Here is a 7,875-nt window from a genome sequence, read left to right as displayed (position 1 = left end):
TTGAGGTGGACCATATTGAATCAAAGATTGGAGAGAATCCGATGTTCAATAGAGTCTTGATAAGACAACCAGTTAAAGATGAACCTAAGCATAGGAGAGCATTGTTTAGGGTGAGATGCAAAATCTTTGGTAAAGTTTGCAAGGTGATAGTTGATTCAGGGTCAACTGATAACATCATATCAAATGAGGCAGCGAAGAAGTTGAAACTCACAAAGATACCCCACTCTAGCCCTTACAAGGTGACATGGTTGAATCAAGAGCAAAGTGTGCTTGTCAATGAACAAACTTGGGTTGAGTTTTCTATTGGAGGATACAAGGACAAGATCCTTTGTGATGTGTTACCCATGGATGCTTGTCATCTGCTGCTAGGTAGACCCTGGAAATTTGATAGGAAGATGATCTATGATGGAGAGGAGAACTCCATTTCCTTCAAGAAGTATAGAAAAAAATTTAAGATTCAATCTCTAATAGAGAGTGATGAGGGAACCTCAAGAACACCTAGTGTCTTACTTAATACTGGTAAAGAGTTCTTACACCCGCTACATGAAGAGGAGACAGTGGGATGTACCATCTTTGTGAAGCCAAAGGAGGAGGAAGATAAGTTGCAGACAGAGGTACCTAAGGAGGTGAAATGATTGTTGCAAGAATATGAAGACATAGTGAGTGATGGAGCACCTGCAACACTTCCACCAAGAAGGTCTATTAGCCATCAAATAGACTTTGTACCCGGTGCATCTCTGCCCAATAAAGCAGCATATAAGCTCACACCTGACCAAAATAAGGAGGTGGCAAGACAAGTTCAGGAGTTGTTGGATCAAGGACTGATCAAGAAGAGCATCAGCCCATGTGCAGTCCCGGTAGTGTTAGTAACAAAGAAGGGAGGCAAGTGGAGACGTTGTATTGATTCAAGGGCAATCAATAGGATCACCATAAGGTACATATTTCCCATTCCTAGAATAGAGGATTTGATGGACTGTTTAGGAGGTGCCATGTGTTTTACCAAGTTGAACCTTAAAAGTGGTTATCATCATATTAGAATTAAGGAGGGTGATGAGTGGAAGACCGCTTTTAAGACCATGGAAGGGTTGTATGAATGGCTTGTGATGCCATTTGGACTTACTAATGCCCCAAGCACCTTCATGAGGTTGATGAATGAGGTGTTGAAGGACTTCACAGGTAGGTTTGTGGTAGTGTAATTAGATGACATACTCATCTATAGCAGAACCAGAGAGGATCACCTTGAACATTTGGGGTTAGTCCTAGAGAGGTTGCATGAAGAGAAGTTGGCAATCAACTTAGAGAAGTGTGACTTTTTGAAGCAAGAGTTAGTCTACTTGGGGTTTGTGGTGTCTAAGGGAACCTTGAAGATGGATCCAAGCAAAGTGGAGGCAATCTTGAATTGGCCTGCCCCTAAAACAGGGACTGAAGTTAGGAGTTTCCATGGTTTAGCCCAACTCTATAGAAAGTTTGTGAGGAACTTCAGTGGCATACATGCACCAGTACTTGACACCATAAAAGGAGGTCTTAAAGCTAAGTTCAAATAGACTAAACAAGATGATAAAGCATTCCATTTATTGAAGCAAGAAGTAGCCACAAAACCCATCCTACTCTTACCTACTTTTGACAAACTATTCACATTGGAGTGTGATGCAAGTGGAATTGCAGTAGGGGGTGTATTAAGTCAAGAGGGAAGGCCTGTGGCATTTTTCAGTGAGAAGCTTAATGAGGCAAAGAAGAGGTATTATGCATATGATCTAGAGTTGTATGCACTAGTTCAGTCTCTCAAGAAGTGGAGGCATTACCTACTCCCAAAGGAATTTGTGGTGTTCATAGATAACCAGGCTTTGAGTTACATCAACACTCAAGAGAAGCTTAGAAATAGACATTTGAAGTGGATGGAGTACCTCCAATCTTTTACTTTTACCATCAAGCATAAAAAGGGACAGCTTAACAAGGTGGCAGATGCTTTGAGCCGGAAGTTGTTGACTGTCCAAGAATTACAATTGCAGAGCATAGGGATAGAAGGTTTCAAGGATCTCTATGAAGAAGATGAGGACTTCTCATCAGCCTACAAGGTCTGCAAGGAGTTTGAGAATCATTTTCATGGTGAGTATGCAGACTACACCCTTCAAAATGGTCTCTTGTTCAAAGGCAATCAGTTATGTGTACCTAGAGGATCCATGAGAGAAAATCTCATACAAGAGAAGCACAATGGTAGTCTAAGTGGACACTTTGGAATCAATAAAACTTTGGATCTAGTACAGAGGTACTACTATTGGCCCAAGTTGCCAAGGGATGTGAGAAGGTATGTAGAGCAATGTGGTGTGTGTCAAAGGGCAAAAGGAGGATCAAGTAATGCAGGCCTCTATCAACCATTACCGGTCCCAAATAGGACTTGGGAGTGTGTGAGCATGGACTTTGTGGTGGGACTCCCCAAGACAAAGATAGGTATGGATAGCATCTATGTGGTGGTAGACAGATTTTCTAAGATGAGCCATTTCATTCCATGTAGAACTACTCATGATGCTAGTTATATTGCACATCTCTTCTTTAAGGAGATTGTAAGGATTCATGGACTCCCATTAAGTATTGTTTCAGATAGGGATAGCAAGTTCATGGGCCATTTTTGGCAAACCTTATGGAGAAGACTAGGAACTAATTTGTCATTTAGCTCAGCTTACCATCCACAAACTGATGGTCAAACTGAAGTCATTAGCAGGGTGTCAGGCAACTTGTTGAGGTGTCTAACCAAGGAGTATGGGCAGACATGGGATCTAGTTATTCCACAAGCTGAGTATGCTTACAATGACAATGTAAATAGGACCACTGGAAGGAGTCCTTTTGAGGTTGTCTATGGCAGACATCCAAGAGGGGCGTGTGAACTAAGAGAACTTGGTTCCATGGAGATGAAGAGTGGGCAAGCAGAAGACTTCACCGAAACCATCAAGGAAGTACAAGAACAGGTCAAGAGAGCCATCCTAGAGTCTACTCAAAAGCTGAAAGCAAAAGTGGATGAAAGAAGGAGAGAGGTTCAGTTCAAGGTGGGTGACTATGTGATGGTCCATTTAAGCAAAGCTAGAATGCAAAGTGGCAAGCCTACTAAGCTACAAATGAAGAGGGTAGGAACTTGTACAATTCTATCCAAATATGGTGAAAACACCTACAAGGTGGATCTTCCTTTAGATTTGGCTATATCACTAGTCGTCAATGTTGCTGATCTGATACTCTACAAGGGTGAAATAGCAGGGCAAACTGAGAATCAAGCCAAGGTACCGCAGGACTTGGATGTGAATGCTTTACCTCAAGTGAAGCAACCCAAAGTAGAGGAGCTCTTGGAGTCAAGGGTGAAGAAGTCTACTAGACACCAGGTCTACATGGAACACTTGGTGAAATGGGCAAGTCAACATAAGTCTGAAGCCACTTGGGTTGAAGAGGGAAGGTTCAAGAAACTTGGTATTGACCCGGCTCTCATCTCTCCCCTAGTTCCTTAATTCTATGCAGAGGGGGAGTATGGTGCAGGAGCACCCTTCTAAGGTCTTCCTCCATGTGACCTTGTTGGAATTTTGCTTCTTTAAGAAGCCATGTAAATGTAATAAGAGCTAAGAGCTCATTGGTCTTGTTTAGGTCCTAGTTTAAGTCCTAGGTTCTTAAGTCTAGGTTAAGTTTTCTTGTGGAGTAGAGGGTATGTGTGCCTTTGATGTGTTTGGGTTCCTTTTGACATGGTTGTGTCCATAGGATAGCCCAAGGTAGGCTCAAAAGTCAAGAAAAGCAACATTGTAGAAGTTGCTCAAAAGTTGTAAAAAGTTGCATACAACTTTTCAAAGTTGTCATGCAACTTTTCAACCAAATAGGTCATAACCTTAGTTTGGTGTTAGGAACCCTAACCATGGCACACCAACTGAGGTAGAGACACTATAAGTTGTTGCAAACCCTAAAATGGGGGGTGGGATGTCAGATTGTATGACCAAGAGAAAAGACCTTGACTGTGACTATGTTTTTATTGCCAGTAGGCACAAATGAAGCATTAATAGGTTGATAATGGACTGTTTTATGAACTAAACAGTGTTGAGAATCTTACATTGTGTTTATACTTTCATTTTGAGCACTTAGGGTAGGGTTTTGTGTGTTTGTAATTATTTTGTGAAGTACTCTGTCACTGTCCACTTTTGGACTGTTTTGTGTAATGGATTAATAACTCCTATCCCCATTGTGGAGACACCATGAAACCATGGGGAATATGAGTGAAAACCTTGTATAGTATTCCAAAGCAAGCAAGGCCCTTGAAAATGTAGGAAAGTCTTTCAAAGACCCACTCTTAGGCGAGACTAGACTGTGCCCGGCTAGGAAGGGTTGAAGTTGCAGAGGTCCATGAGAGCAAGGTAGGACAAGGAGGGAGGCACCCTTTTGAGGAGGTGTAGAGGGATGTGTGAAGCACCATTGGTGAGAAGGAGGAACTTCCACCAATCCAAATAAGGTGGCAAAGACAATAAACCATCACTATGACTCAGGCAAGCCTTGAAACCCTTGTAAAAACCCTCAAAAACCCAAAAATTCACCTAGGGCAGTGTATGGACACTTGGAGGCCCAAAACAAGGAAAATATTTGACCCCTTGCCAAATGATTAGTATTCCTTTTGGGAAGATTCACAAGTGTGTGCATCATTTGCAAGAGGGAGCCCTAAAAGTCCGAAATGGAGGCCTAATTGGGCACATTCCTTGTAGCCCTATTTTGTAGGAAAAAAGCAAAATTGTGAGATCGATAAGGAAATGGAAGGTTAAAACCTCTTGGGGGCACATGAATGGATGGACAACCATGTCAGAGACTTGTCCTAACCTTGATAGGACCTAAGAAGGTGAAGAAGGAGCTAAACCCTTATTAGTCTATGTGAGGGTTTTTGATGCTTGAGAGTAGGTGTGACTTTAGGAGGAGTATCACAGATTGTTGGTGGGTGGATTGGGCAAGGTCAGGGGATTACACAAGAAAGGGAAGTCCTAGAGACCCTAGGGTGTGGTTGAAACACCTGGTGATCCAAGGAGAGGATCAAGGAGCATAGACTAGGCTAGTCTATCCCATAGCCATTCCCATCACTGAGTCATCGACACACACTATTGACCCTCATAACACCAAGATACTAGTAGAGTCTAAGGTCACTAACACTATGAAACTGGAGATAGAGAAACCAACAGATGCAGAGGTACTTACACAGACTGAAAAACTAGAAGAAGCAGAGGTAGTAACACAGAGTGAGAAACAGGTAGAAAATGTAAATAAAGAGGAAGCAATTGATGGAAATAAGGAAAAAATAGTTAAGGTAATTGGGCAAGTGTCTATTGAAAGGAAATCCATTGCAGAACCAAGCACATCCACTGGAGAATTTAGACCCACTAATGTAACAGATGTTCTTTTGGATTCAATTAAGAGGATAAAAGATTGCAATGCCTTAGCATTTAAGGCTATTGATGACACATTACCTATTTTGAAGATGATTGCAACAACCTGTAAGATAGATCACATTAATGATTCTTTAGGTGAATTGGACGCATTGTCCAAATTTATTGCTGAAAATGTTCTAACCATAGATAAGGTAAATGAGGAAAGTGTAAAGGAAAGAGTAGATAAAGAGAAAGGTGAATTCTTTGAGAAAACTATCAAAGACTATACTGAGCACATGGATTCATTATTACCAGTACTTAACTCAACAATTTTGGAATATAAGGAGTCGTATAGAGAAGCTTGCAAGCCTCACCACCTGACTGAAGATATTGATGTGGAAATTAAGAAGACACAGAAGGAGATAGATGACATTACGAATAATATGATAGGTTCTTCGGGACTTACCGCAGTTTTTGAACAGGAAATGGTAGTTTATGAGGAAAAGTTAGAGAAACTTGAGAAAGAGAAAGCAAAGATAAGGTTAAAGGCCCGGGAACTGAAAAGAAAACTTGGTCCAAGATTGGACAGTCTTATTACTTAGTGGGTTGAGCTATAAAAGGCAACAATTCAAGGAGGACGGTCACCAAAGCAACAGATGCACTATCTGACCGACTTGATCCAGTAGACAGAAAACATTATTTCTGACAATAGTAAATTCATGCAGAGCTTGAATCCAATTTTGGCGGACATTTTTCAACTTGCACATAACCAGTTACAGGCTATGAGGTAGAACTGTTGTATTCTTTAATTCTTTTTGACATCCTTTGTCATTGATATTAACGGAGGAGTAGTATAAAGAAAAATAAAAAACACAAAAGAGATCACTTGCTCGGGGGGAGCACACTTCTTTTGGATTTCAATTTTGGACAACAATTTTTGGATTTTTCTCATGAGTGTTGCCATCAATGCCAAAGGGGGAGATTGTTGGCATTCTACACTCAATGAGAATGGTTGATGTTGTCATTGATGGCAACCAACTGATAACAAGTTTCTACACGCTCATCGGCAACACAGACATCATCTACAGGCACCGACAGGCACATTCACTGCCATCCAAATTACACCTGCAACGAAGCATACTGGTGATCAAGCCGACACGAGACAAGTTTTGTTTATGTGAATTGTATTGTAAATATAATTAATTATTTGTAAGCTGACATGATGTATTGTAAAGACTCATATATGTATGAGATCTAATAAGTCATTTTTGTAATAGCATGGAATAGAAGAATATTATGTAGAAGATAACGAAAAGATTTTTTTTATTAAGGCAAATAGGTTATGTAAGTGAATATCATTCACCAGCAAGGTTTTTGGTTAAGGTTTCTGTCAGAGCTTAAACAGGTACTGAATCAAGCATTGCAGATGCTATTTTGAGTAGTACAGTATATTGGATTTAATTATCCATTTTGTAGTCAGTGAGACTCTTCTTTTGAGCAGTGAGCTCTAGGTTGTTGGCCTTCCTGCATGTGCAGGTCCATGTTGTAAGTAATATTTATTCATATTGGCCAGTGAGTAAATATTGTGGGTCACAAATCCCACCGAGGTTTTTTCCACACCGGGTTTCCTCACCAAAACATCTTGTGTTATGGTGTGCATTTATGTTGTCTCTGTTATTTCTATTTGTTGCACTATTGCTTGTTTACCGGTACATTAATTTAAGTTGCAAAGTTATAAATAAGTTCAAATATGTTAGACACTGATTCACCCCCCCTCTCAGTGTCTTGGGGATTGTCATTGCATCTAACAACTAGAACTATCAACCCACTCTCCTCAATAACTAGAACTAGCCACCCTTTCTTGCCAAACAACTATAGTGAGTTAGGCCAACCGGGAAACATTAATGCAAGAACCAACCGAGGGTGAAAGATGGAGGGTACTTTTTCATCTATTTCAAAGCTAATTGAACTAGTTCTCAATTCCAGGAGTGTCATTGAATATTGTATTGGCTCGATTGAGTTCCTATCTACAGTGGGGTCTTTCAATACCTGTCCATGAACACCCCCAGTGAAGGATGTATAACAATCCAACATAATTCTGGCTGAGTGAATGAAGGACTACCGCCGGGTAACCTTCCTTCCTTTGAGCCTCCCCACAATAAGCCTGGCATCGAGAAGGGCTAGAATTGAGCTAGAGTAAACCACCCCTTTTCTTGATTCTATATGTAACATGTCCCTACTATTAGCGTATTCTAGCAAGCTTATTAATGATAGATTAATCAACTTGCTAGGGTAAGAAGTCAAGACTCGAATTATTATAGAAAAAACTATAATTGTTACTCTAGCCCCCTAGTAGGGTCTGCTGCTAAAAACTAAATTTTTCACTAATCCCCTTCAAATATCTGTTGTTTTGCATTCAGTATCCAAACATAATTTTAAGGGGCCAATTGCCCTTGTTTCATAGTAGGGGCCTAGTTTTGAATTCCTTGTTCCATAGAAGGGT

This window comes from Cryptomeria japonica, chromosome 2, assembly GCF_030272615.1.
Source record: "Cryptomeria japonica chromosome 2, Sugi_1.0, whole genome shotgun sequence".
NCBI lineage: Eukaryota > Viridiplantae > Streptophyta > Pinopsida > Cupressales > Cupressaceae > Cryptomeria > Cryptomeria japonica.
Note: the sequence above shows the minus strand (reverse complement) of the source record.